At 40.6% G+C, this 13,779-nt stretch overlaps 1 protein-coding gene across 1 annotated transcript in view; it reads left to right on the top strand.

The window, feature by feature from the left end:
* Positions 1-13,779, top strand: part of gbf1 (golgi brefeldin A resistant guanine nucleotide exchange factor 1) — an 88,011-nt gene that overhangs the window by 12,911 nt on the left and 61,321 nt on the right. The gene's annotated exons all lie outside the window — the stretch shown is intronic.

The following is a 13,779-nucleotide window of genomic DNA, read 5'->3' as shown; positions in this document are numbered from 1 at the left end:
GCAAATGAGCGTGTCTCTATGTTTAGCCCCCACAAGAGGCGGAGACTGTTTCGAACAAAGGATGGATGGCGTTCTCACAGGCCGGACTTCTCTGTGTGATTTTGCTGCGTGGAGTAGCAGTCAGTTCCATTCATTTAAAGTATAACTGAGCAGTTTCTTGAAGTCATTGCTGGAATATTTTTGTAGTGCCTGGTGGGTTGCAAATCGAGTCCCTCTAACCCCTAAACTCCTTAAAAAGCACCTAGCTGAGTATCAGGATTTGCAGGCCTGCATAATTATCTTAACTGGTTGATTGTTGAAGATGTTTGCAAATATAATTTACAATCATTTGATACTAACAGCTATTACAGGGTTAGATCATTTGGTGTTTCTGGCATCTGTACATTCGGTTACCAGTTGACTTAAAAAAAAAATAAAAAAAGATTTCTTGATCGCAACTACCACAAAAAACAGCAACACATTAATGAGGCTTAACATGGTGCCGCTGTTTGAAGTGAAGCTAGTGGGTCCTGTCAGCCGTTCATATTATATGGTCAGCACATAAGTCATCAGCCATACTTAGTGTCATCTCTGTCATTCTAACGTCTGTTAGCTACTATCCGTGGGGTCGTAAAATGCATTTGTCATAGTGCAGACAAATATAGGGTCGCTCAATCTGCCACTCCTTTTTCAGGGGCCTGTAATGCCCTAATGACAGTTATATGTGCCAAGGTCATGTAAGATACGCTTCACACCGTCCTGTTGATTAGTACCACAAACATTCATTGTTTACAGAGTGATTTACAACAAAGTCAGCAAGAAAGCGTTTGGGCTGCTGTCTATAATATCCTCTGTAGGACAATAAGGCCAGTGAAATCAAAACTCACAGTCCACTAGCTCTTGAAGCAGTCCTGGAACAGAAGGAGCAGGGGGGGGGAGGTGCCTTTTGTTGTTGTAGAAAATAAGGGCCAGTATTAGTATTGCGGGGAGGCACTCGCTTGCTTGTGTGGCGCTCAGATCCTTAAGCCTTGGGCGTCCCAGTGTGAATCCCAGACTGCCTTGATAGACGGGGTTAATAAACCTCTCGGCAGCCGTTCCCCACACACACGCACACACAGTCTCTTGACACAGACTCCTACTTGTTATTTCATGCCCCATAAGAGTGCTGCGACCACGGACGTTCTAATACACACATCAATTGGATAAGCATTGTTTTGCACATTTGTTTCAAAATAAAATGACATACAGATATACTATTCATATATTTTTTAAATTTTTGGAGTTGCTAAAAAACCGACCAAAAAATGTTCCACTTTTTCTTAAATTGGTACAGCTTTGCAGCAAATGATAATCGATCATTTTTTATGAGTAATTTCATTAGCATCATCCATCAGCATTAACATAGATAAATCCAAGATAAAGAGTGTAAAAAGCACATGATACGCTAAAAGATGCGCTGTGGCACAGTGTGCTGGTGGGCTGACCAACCTACCTATATTGGGTCATGGCGGAATACAACCTGCCTTTGTTTAAATTAAATTCGTACGACTCAGTATTGTTGAACATCTCCCAAATTGATGTTCGATTCACATTCTCGAGGCTCTGATAACGGTTCCGCCTGATTTTGATCCAATTCAATAGGTAGTGCAGTAAACACTATGAGTACTGTTTGACCAAATTTGGAGGAATATGACAGTATTTCCCACGTATGAAATTCTCTGAGAATTAATGTAATTTCAATTGCACTATGTGATCCCATCATTTTAGTTGTGTAAATTGGTTAAATTAAGCCATAGATGTTATATTTAAAATAATTTAAAACAATGAAACCCATGCTAAATCAATGTCTTGAAATAAAGGTTAAAATGATTGAGATGGACACAAAATAAAATGCACATAACCTCAAATTTTTATTTGATATAATTTGTGCTGGAAATGCTTCTTTGGTGCTAATAAAGAGTCAATACATTCAACCATGTCTGCGCTGTACAAAACAAGCTTTTGAGAATAGTGCAAGTATATCAGCTCTTTTATAACAAAATATTATTGACTTTATAGTCTCTTAAATTCTGTAAACTAAACCTCCTCCAGTCTGTGTGGTAATTTCTCAAATGACAATTTTTTTTTGTTCACGGGAACTGGTATAGAACACCTGAAATAAGCATTCTAGCATTCTGAAATAATTTACCACTATTATGTTAGACTGTTGCAGAATATCAATCACAATATCTACTTATGTATGAAAAATCCTGAAGAGCATTATGATTTATGATGTATTTTTTATATATAATTATGCTAGATTAGACCACAATATTTGTATTAGAATATGATTTAAATTCATATCTATACAATTTCAGAGGAAGATGATAAATGCTTATACTGACCATAAAGATTTGCCAATTCGATTTTTGTCCGTTGTCAAGAAGTTTGTATAGAATTTCTTCTCAAGGTGCAAATAATAATTTGTGAAGATTTTGTGAAGAAATTTGTCATGATGCCATAATATTTTACAGTCTGCAAGGCTGGCGGGTGGTTCAATGTTTGTTGAGGTTGTCTTCCATTTGACGTTTTAAATCCAAAATGCACTGAGACATCAACTGCTCACTTTTGTGTCATAATTTCAGCCTGCTGCTGAAATATCTTGTTTGGCAAACTATAGTTCCTGTAATTTGGTATATCTCTCGGAGCAAATCAAATAGAGTGACATGACAAGTGGATTTCTCTGAGAAACAGCAAACATGCATCTAGGAAAGATCAGTATTTGGAGAGTTTCTCATCTTTACAAATAGATTTACATCACGTTTAGAGAGAGAAGCCCACAGGGTTGTTGTGCTCCTGCAAAAATAAATGGATAAAACAATCTGACTGTCAACCTCCTTAAATTAAATTAGCTCCTGATTATTTGGTCTGGTCACCAGTGCATTGACATAACATTTGAAATATCAAGTGAGCATGGGATTTGTTCTAAATGATGCAACTAGGGTGCCGAGTATCATTAACACAGACTCCACTACACCATGTCATTGTACTCCACATTTGGTCAAACGGTAGCTTCTAAAATATCCTTGGAGACATTTTACTTCCCTAACACAAGCATTTTTGGCAAAGAGACCCTCCTACCAGGTGTGTGTGTGTGTGTGTGTGTGTGTGTGTGTGTGTGTGTGTGTGTGTGTGTGTGTGTGTGAATATATTTTCAGCCATCCTACAGTATGTTTGAAAGTATTTTTACAATATTATATATATTATACAAATTGTATTTTTTTGTTTTTACCCGCTTTAATTATTCTATAGCACTGTTTCATTTCGCTTGAATGGTATTATAGCAGACTGTCTGATATAAACCCAGCATTTTAAGCTCGTAACCTTTTCAGATCAGTGCATCCCTAGTAGTTGCTGCAGCAGACCTCTGCTGCTATAGTAGTCAATAATGGAAATTCCTAATATTCATGATGACTAAACCACATTACTTCCTGTTTGCTAGTAATATCTCCTACTACTGTATCATATTTTGTTGATGCTGGTATTTGGGCTTGCACATAAAGACTTGTGGTATCAATGAGTGCATTGTTGCTAGTTTCTGTGTGAACATTTATATATGTGTATATATATGTATATAATTTTATATGCGATATGTAGCACACACATTTCTGTGGGACCGCTCATTTGGTATTATAAAGGTTGACTTTAAAAGTGTGTAAAAATGTGAATGCATTATAAAAGGAATTGCTACTTTGTATTTGTATATGTAATGCCCAGTCACACGAGGCACTTGTAGGCAAACAATTGTGTGTTTGATATGGTGATAGTGGAGCAGTGGGAGGTCAATCCCATAGAGTGTAGTCAGAGATTCTACTAACCCTCAGTGGAACTACCTGAGAGAATACCATGAAGCATCCATTAAATTGTTGTGCCTTTTATGGGTTTCATCTTGGAAGAGAGGGTCGCTTGAGAAAAAGGCGTTGGCTTCTGGAGGGACAAGCCAACTTAAAAAAAGATCTCCTATTTTTGACTTGCAGCTGAGCGTTTTGAAAGGAGCCCGTGCTTGTAGAGGTGACATGGGTCAAAACTTTCTTGTGCAGGGACGATAGGGGGAAGTGGCAGTCGGCTGGGCAGGGTCAGGCATTGTAGCAGGCGTGCACGGAGGGAGGGAGGGGATCATTTAACAACTGTCTGTATTTCAGAGCATAAATATTGAATCAGAAAGAGGTGACATATGCTGCAGGAGCACTTTAAAGCTCTTGACGCACCCCGTCTTAAATAGAATGGGATCAGTGCCATCCATTACAAATTTTGACAAAAGCTGCCCTGCTGACAGGGGAGCGAGCCGGCCAGGCTGGTGTGGCCCAGTGCAGCTGACGAGGAGACACGCTATCAACCTGGGACAACAACGGTGTCGACTTGTCTGATAGTAAAATAGACCTGCAGATATATGCAAGCATGTTCCCTTCCAGCTCCTCCCCCACATCTATCTGTCGCTCCCTCTCCTACTCCTTCTCACCTTCTCTCCCTCATAGTCTCTCTTATTGAAGAAAATGTGGCAGAAAGTTTTTCCTTGTTTTATATGTACATAGGTATGTGTGTTGCGGATGAAAGTCCCAATTCCTACTGTATACTGTGTATCATGTTTGTGGTTGCAAGTTACAAATATCCACAATTGGAATTCGATGCGTCATTCATCCGAGCATTATTTTTTGTTGATTCTTTTTCCCATACATTTTTTTGCTTGGCCGATAACGCACAAAAATGGGTCGGCGGGATTAGAATCCTGAACTGCCTTTAGTTATTCGCAATCCCTCTTTGAGAGGCGTGTTGTACCTTCAAAGACCCCCACGTCTGCTGTCGTGTGACCAGAATCTGCGCGCACTAGACAGTGCGCAGCCGTCCCAACTATGTAGATAACTCCGTGTTGGTTTTAAACAGTAAAAATTCCTGCCCACTCGCAGGAGCTGAGCAGGTTATGAGTGGTGAAATACCATTCCTGAATTTATGAGCGGGGAAACACTTGCGTAGCACCTTGGCTCTGCGTCTTGTTTGTTTGGATGGTGAGGGTTGAGCTGCCGGACTCGGGCAGCAGCCGTTTTGAGGGAGTTTTGGGTGCGCTCGATTCCTCAGACACAGAGGTCAGAGGGGCAATGAACTTATGAACCGGTGGGCATCACAGTTACTGTTGAGTCAAGTTTTAGGTCCGGCTAATCCAGGACTCAAGCACAAATTCCTCTAAACTCAACACCACAGATGTATAGGTCTACTCTTTATATAGAAAAGCAATGGGCACTGCTGTCCGCCGCCACCGATCCGAGAAAAAATAAATGTCTGAAGTGAAAAGGATTTGAGTAGCAGTGCCTTATGATAAAGTGTTTAGTAGAAGAAGAAAGTGTGATCTTTATGGTCAGAAGAATTGAGCTTTGTATGTTAGCATAGCTTTTCTTTGACTTTGGAAAAAAATGCTCACTTTGGCGAAAATGCAGTTAAGATTTATTTTAGCTGCCTAAAATAGGAAAATCCTTCATCTTGCTAAATTTAACACACATCGTTTGCAGTTATAAATTATTATGAAGGATATTTGATCAGAAAACCGATGAATCAACATTGCGGAATATTATGTGTTCTTTGTTCTCTGTGTGAGGCTGTTTGAGAATATTATCAAAGCATATTTGTCGGCATCATAGCTTGTCATTTTTAAATGTCAAACATTTATGTTGTTTCACTCTTGAGCCCCAGTTGTACCACTGTATAGCAGATAATCCTTTCTGATTCAACCATCTCTCAACAGACATGTAAGGCCATTAGGGGACAAATTGAAGTGGGATCATCTCAAGTGACACAAAAGTTACGAATGGTAACATCATCCGTGGGAAATCCGCAATAGGCTGGTGTGTCGCTTTCTTTTCTGTCCTTTCCTAAAAGTATTGGAGGAAGTCAATGCACCTGCATAAAATCAGATGCTGATAAGATACTGTCAGTAAGTTGGTGAAAATTTTGTTTAATTATTAATTATCCAGAAACCTGTTACTTTGCTGTGCAGAGATCTTTTGTCCGTCACTCAGGCCGTGTCTCTCAGTTAAACACACAGACACCCATGGCCATTTTCTTTTAAGGTGACAAAAGGGATAACCAATTGTTTTTCTGTTTATCAGAGGTGACATGACCAGTGGCGCAAGGGGGTGAGGAGGCCCTGTGTTGCCATAGCTAAATATACATCCCTGACAGCTCCATAATGGGTTCCAGGAAGTTCAGTCGAAAATAAAAACAAAGCAACATTTCTAGCTGATTGGCTTTGAAAGGCCGTTTTTCCTTGCTGAATGGAAAAATGTGGAGTTCAGCATTCCATGGCCGTGATGCCAGTCGGATTGGATAGGCGCAGCCTTGCGTGTGCAGAACGAGTTGGGCGCGATGGAGACGCATTGCACTGCAGAAACATACTTTATGGGAAAGGTATTTTTCATGTTTAAAAGTGCAAACAACAACAACAAATAGTGATATTGTTGATTAGACTGCTGAGCATATCTGCTGATCTTTTTTTTAATGTTATCTATTTCAATTTCTATTAATTTTGACAAGAGGCAGTTGTTGTTTCTATGCTTTTAACCTGATACAGCCTATTTTTTCAAACTGTTAACATGTTGATGCTTGGCACTGTTTCACTTTATTTTCAAGGTCTTCAAAGATGAGCAGTGTGAAGTCCAGCATTTTGTGGTTTGGAACTAATCCTTGTGAAGCCTGCAGCATAAGCAAAGTTGTCTCAATGTAGAGGTTGTTGATCCACTGCATGTAATCTCCAACATTACCAAATCAATTGGAAATCAGATACCCCTAGTCTGCAACCACAATATTCCTATTTTGTTTTATTCAGAGTTGCTGTTTGGAAGTGCCGTTGGCATGTTTTCCCTATGTTAAATGTATGTTTTTCCAAAGGATATGTATATTGTTATGTACTATTGTTTACAAACAATAGTAATTATAAAAAAAAAAAGTTTTTTATTATTTAGTAATCTATTTATTTAAAAGAAGTAAACAATCTTCAAATGATAGTCAGTATGTAATTAGTATGTAAGTATTACTACATATTTATATTTTTACTGTTATTTTTTGATAAATTCAAGAAATTAATTTTTGTCATTAATTGCAATCCCTTATTCTGGGTTATGAAATGTAAAATCCTTCCAGACGATTAATGTAACAGTTAGCTTGAGGACATTAGCACTGCTGGTGTAAGGACAAATGAGGCAAGAGAGCTCACAAATCTCAAATGCTCAAGTAGCTTGCTGTCCAATGTACACTTTGTCGCTCTTCAACATTCTCTTGTGAGAGCAGACCAAAGTGTTTACAAACACCTAGGTCTCCATCGCAAGATTTTGTCATGAATTCATAAAGATAATGCACTCCCTGGATCCCATCCCATTTGCTCAGCTGTCTGACATTACCCAACAGTATCCTTTGAGGAGCCACTTACCCCAGCATGGTTTAGAATTACCACGCTCCTGGCAAACAGCCTCAGTATTAGACTCCAACGCCACTTTTGTAAATTATGTTTGTATTCCTTTTTCCCCCCTCCTTTTTGCCTCTCCAGTTTGGTTAAATTATGTGCTGAGAGATGTTTTATGACAAACAGCAAGCCCCAGGGAAGTGCACTTTATACATCACTGGAAGTGAGCTGCCATGTGAACGGCAGTGAAGTGCACCCCCCCCCCCCCGCCACCCCCAAACAACACTCAACTCCCTTCTCTAGTTGACACACTGAGGGGAAACCTTGGAAACCTGATTTTCCAAATTTCGGAGTCGTGTATTTGTGTTGTGCTTTAACAAATCGTCAAATAACTCATCAATTGCATTTTGAGTAGGTCGCACAGCTGCCAATGGTCTTTCTCCCTTTAATAATTACAAACATTAACAAAAATATTTGTAATCCTGGGGTGGATGGTATGACAATACTGTGACACAGCAGGGATGTATCTAGCGGGAGATAGTTAACTTATTAGAATAAGAATTTTTATACTACCTCTACACAGAGGCAAATACAAAAACGCAAATACTGTCTGATTGTCATCAATGAGGCTGTCTTCAAAAAATGGTGTTTGACTTTATCTCAAGGCACAATAATAATAATAATAATAACTTTATTTATATAGCACTTTTCAAAAACAAGTTACAGAGTGCTTTACAATAAAAAAAAACCCAATAATAAAATGAATTAAAATCCAAAGACATTGGATATAACAAGATAAAGTAATATTAATAGTACAAAAAATACCAAAAGTTAAGAAAAAGCCATGCGATAAAAGTGAGTCTTAAGAAGCGATTGAAAAGAGGACACTGAGTTTTCCTGCCTGAGATCTCCAGGCAAGGAGTTCCACAGCTGAGGGGCCCGAACAGCAAAGGCCCGGTCGCCTTTAGTCATAAGTCGAGATTTTGGAACCATTAGGGCCCTGTTGGAGGATCTCAGGCAGCGATCTGGCTTATAGGAAGTTAGCAGATCACAGATCTAGGCAGGAACCTGACCACTCAGGGCTTAAAAACAAGAAATAAAATCAATTCTGAAACTCACTGGTAACCAGTGAAGGGCAGCAATGATTGGTGTAATGTGGTTGCTTCTCTTAGTGTGTGTTAAAAGCCTGGCAGCAGCAGTTTGTATCAACTGTAGTCTGTGGATAAAGCTATATAGATAGAATATAATATCTGGATAAAAAATTTGTCCCCGGGCAGCCATAGTACAGCGCCCGGGCACCAACTCCAACTCTTTTTGCCGTTGAGCGTGGTATGCCCAAAACTGAATAACTTTCTCCCCATTCAAAAACTGGTACAGAGGTATGTCTTGTGGCAAGAATCTAGTTCCAGGAGGGTGGCCTAGACGTTGTGGCCCTTTGGCCTCATGCCCTCTCAAGTAAAACACGGTGGCCCCTGAGTTTACTCCGAAGCTGGTTACAGTATGGCAGACATGCAGGTCCACAGGGGAGTAATTTATGACAGTTGTCGCCTTGGTCTGCTAAGCCGGTCAGGGGCATCTCGAGCCACTCTGCTAGGGGCATTTCAGAGTCCCAATGGGGATAAACCCGATAGGCTTTAATGTTTCCCCGCCACGGAGCCTGTGTGGCATCAGTGTTCAGAAATGTACCCTGCTAGCCACTGTTGTTTCAATGTCTCGTTGCTATAGAGAGGGCAGCCTGCCACATATGTTTAGCATACATGACATTTGCAGTTTTCTTGGATAGCAATGTTGATACCTTTTCATCAGTTTATTTATTTATAAAAAAAAAAAAAAAAAAAAAAAAAAAAAATTATATATATATATATATATATATATATATATATATATATATATATATATATATTTTTTTTTAAATATTTACCTAATTACCATATATCATTTGACTTGATATAAATTACATTGGCGATATGGTGGGGTCAAAAGATTAAAAGATAGTTATTTTCCTCCTGCTACACCACTATATACTCACTCCAGCCATGCTACAACACGTGCAACATTTCATCCTTACTGCATTGCGTATCCTTTTTGTTTCCTGTAGAATTAAAGCAACCAGGGATAGTGTTGGCTCAGAGCTGGGTCTCAAGATGGACCAAGGAGGCTTTCAGCTCTGTATATCTAGTCTCAGCCACTATTTGTTTGGGTGTTTACGCGCCCCCCACTCACCCTGTACAGCTGGGATAGAGTTGTTCTCCGTGTGTGTGCCCCAGACTAGCTAAACAGCATCGAAAGATGTCCCATGGACTGTGTATCAAGCCGTTCCTTTGTAAGAGAATCTACAAGCGCCACATTAATGTGCTTTTGGACTGTTTGGAAGTTGGCTGACTGGCTTCTGGTCTGGGTGCATGCAGTGATCTGTTGCCCTCTCTACTCTCCCGCCCCTCTAGCTCAGGGTATACTGAAACAGCCAAGATTAGTATTAATCCCTCTTAATGCTGCAGCTCATAATATAGTCATTAGGTGACTTGAGACTAAGCCGACCCACCTAACTGCTGCGATTTATTAAATACACACAGAGGATTTGCTGTCAATGCAGGGCGGGTATAAAGCGCACATCACGTCTAAATACAGTGGTATCAGCCTATTAATACTGATGAGCTTGGCTGTGAATGGTCACATTCAAATGAGGGGCTCGCAGACTGAGGCAGGGATGAAAGAGACCTCTTCGCTCCAACATGGTATCCTGCATGTTCCCTCCGACATTTGTGAACACACCTTATTGGCAGCTCACATATTTCGGGTTCAAATCCCGAATGGGTAGAATCCGATTGTTTTTTGTCTGTTTATTATTCTTTGTTCACTTATGCCACATCTCAAATTGCCATGAGCTGGAATGAGCTAGAAACATGAAAATTGGCCCAATAACTGAAAATTATGTGCAAATGCTTCCCAAGAAACATGAGCCCAATCGACCAGATGGTGGCGCTGTAATTTAGGCCCAAAAGCGCAATTTTGGAAAGGCCACGGCCCTCACAATATGACTCAGATTGACTTGAAATTTTAGACACAAGTTCAGATCAATGTGCTCTACAAAAAAGCCTCCTGGACCATAAATGTCCGCCTAAAGTCTGCATAATGTTAAAAACAGTAATGTGAACTTTTTTGGATTTTGACTGTATCAACACCAAATTTGGTGTACATCATTGCGAGACTGAGATACAACATTTCTATTATAAATGAGCAAGATCGTTCCAAAAATGTGGTCAAATTTTGCGCCAATTCGAGAGAGGGGAGGAAAATGCTGGAACTTTGAGTGCGCAATTATTGAAATGCTGCATTCATTGCGATGATACTAGAAGTGTGTGATGGCTCTCACTCCTTTGAACACAATTAAAGTAGCTGAAGTGACTTTGCTCGGCTTTGTGAAGCCTGAAACCCTCTTGTTTGAGCTGCTTCTTTCTGATGAGCGCAAACAGGTTTGAACCTGTCAATTGCCGTTTGTGGCTATCTTTTTGTTCTAGAAAACTGTCATCTAGAATCAGAATCAGGATAGTCTTTATTGCCAAGTGAGTTTACACGAACAAGGTATTTGTCTTTGTCTTCGGTGCATACATGAAACATAAATGCAAAACAATAGCACATTCATGGAGCACATGACTCTCGCTGCTGTGTCAAGGTAGACGAGGTGAAATGACCCTGCTGCTGAGATAATTCAGCAGTAGTGTCCCATTGGAGGGGTGCCAGAATTTGGCAACTCATCTAATTGTCCTTGACCAGCTCGTGCTGTGAGGCTGCGGTGGTTTTGTGTTCATATCACGACTTGAGCACATTGCTGCTCTCTGTCAACTGGGCTCTCTCAGCGGTTCTTTTTTCAGTGTTTTATCACCCGCTAATTTCAGAATTTATAAAATACTTGCAAACAATCCATCTCCCTCCAAATGTCACATAGCTTGGAGTGAGGCAGTTTGGAGAACACAGTTACATGACATGTATTTGAACACTTGGGTGACAAATGTGACATAACCACTTGTGATTTAATTGTGATCAGCATTAAATCATGGTGGACCACTCACAAAACTACTAAGTATACTATTGTTTAAAAGTCGTTTTGGATGCAATGCTATTAAGATAGCAACATAACCAGTCCCGAAGTGGTCTTCGGTAAATTAAACAATAGAGAATCCCAAGAAAAAGCAATCCTTGTGGCATTCCTTCCATCAATTGCATAATGTATCACCCAAAAAAACCCGGTTTTCAAATAATCAAAATAATTCAGAAACAATATTGTAACGTGGCTTACTCTCTTATTCGAAGGGCGTTCTGCCAAAATAAAACTGTCTCACATAGTCTGTACTGGTGGCATTGTAATTCAGCACGTCTGCAGTTTTGGGAGCGGCTGTGTGGTAGTGGGTATTGTGTCTTGTGCGAACACAGTGGTCCCAGGCCCGTTGTCCAAAGCTACAGTGCGTGGTTGCAGGATTCCCTCATACCCCTGGGAATGCCATTAGTGGGGGAGCTGAAGGAATGCAGCAGGTGAAACAAATAGTGCCCCCCCCCCCCCCCCCCCCCCCCCGTTGCCTGTTCCAGTTCGGTCTTGCTCAATTTTTCTCTGCCCCCCCGACCCCCAGTATACAGCTCACTTCCGCTTGTTTCTCTCTTAGACCCTGTTTAGTCTGCCGTTTCTGTCCAGTTGTTTGCTCCGAACTTCCGTCTCCATCTACCTTTTCCTCCCTCATTCTTGCCGCACGGTTGTGGATAGCGCTGCTCACCGTGAAGAGGAGGTGTGAAGTTCATCCCAAGCTCAGAGCATGTGTGCTGATTTATCCCGCCGTGGACCAGCCATCTGCGGCTTAACCCTTCACTGTACCCGGCACTGAGCCCTCACTACAGACCCATACTGTAGCCCCCCCCCACACACACACACCCACACCCCCGCACATTCAATCCCACACTTATGCACTTGTGTTTAACCCCCCCCCCAATATCTTTCCCAGGATGACTACCGAGATCGGCAAGGGTACATGGTCAAAGGATCAAATGGAAATTCAGTGTCTTGCTCCTCCAGTGTTTGTTTTTCTGGAAATAGAGGTGATAATATGAGGCCACCACGTCTGAAGGGCACCACCGACTGAATGACAGCGCGAGCAAACACTTAGGCGGTTAAATGAAATGGGCTGATTTGGATTAGAGGGCCCCGTTTACCGCGATGCATCCAATCAGGGGAAAATGAGGTTTAAAGAGCCAGTAAACTCATCACAAAATTACAAGTCAAGTTCCTGAGTGTGATTTGGAGAACAATGTGCGACGGCTTACAACATTTACGTTAGTAACGTTCAAAGTGCAAAAGTTGTGCATTTATTTAATTTTTTCGAAAATGAATACAGACACTCATTGCTGCCAACACATGTACCTTCACTTACACACATTATACAATGGGACTTAAGATGTATTGTATTGTTTACATGGCAAAAAAGGATCCAATATCAGCAATAATGAAGTCTCCGCTTACTGTTCCTTCTTAACTGCATGCAAACTGACTTAACCAATCTTCAACACACATGGTGAGTCAGAGGTTAGTACATCTTATCATTAAAATGAAGAAAATAACTATATATATATATATATATATATATATATATCTTTATTTAATGCACACTTAAAACTTTGTTTCTGGCAAGAAAGCTCGACACTGTTGCCTTGATATTGGCTGTCCTATGGTCATTGCAATATGCAATGCATCCATCGCATATTGCATATTTTTCTACTCATCACGCAGCCCTAAAACACAATCATTTGCACGCAGAACAGAAATGTTGGCAGTGTACTTCCCCCTCTCGTGCTCCATGTTTTAATTCAGCATGATAAGACATCCGTTCATTTATAAGTGGACTGAGCGTGAAGTATGTCCATCCATCACAGAGGCGACGGCAGCCTGTGAAAAACATTAACTGGGAGTCGCGGCATGGCCAGCTCCTTGCCAGAATAATACAGCCTCTGTGTAAAGTATGCAGCATAGAGAGTACATTTTATGTACAGGACGACAGGTGCAAACTCACGCTTTCCCCTTGACCCAACGCTGGAAAGGTTTGCTAATTAAGTCATGCTTTTTAAATTGTCTAGATAAGTTTAAAAACCGTAATCATAACCAGACCATCATCGTCCCGTGAGATCAAAAACATTCTCTGAGATATAGAATGACAGTGACCGTTAATCTATTATTTAAAATTCCATTCCATTTTATTGCCCTCATTCATACTATACGTGCACGCACGCACGCACGCACACACACACACACACACTTCCTTAATAAACAGTCAGAAGCCTGTAGTTCCCAAGAGACATCCTAGTTTGTCTTAATGATCAATATGGATTACAAA

Source organism: Zeus faber, assembly GCF_960531495.2.
Source record: "Zeus faber genome assembly, chromosome: 16".
In the NCBI taxonomy this organism is placed as follows: domain Eukaryota; kingdom Metazoa; phylum Chordata; class Actinopteri; order Zeiformes; family Zeidae; genus Zeus; species Zeus faber.
This window is presented reverse-complemented; position numbering and strand designations above follow the sequence as displayed.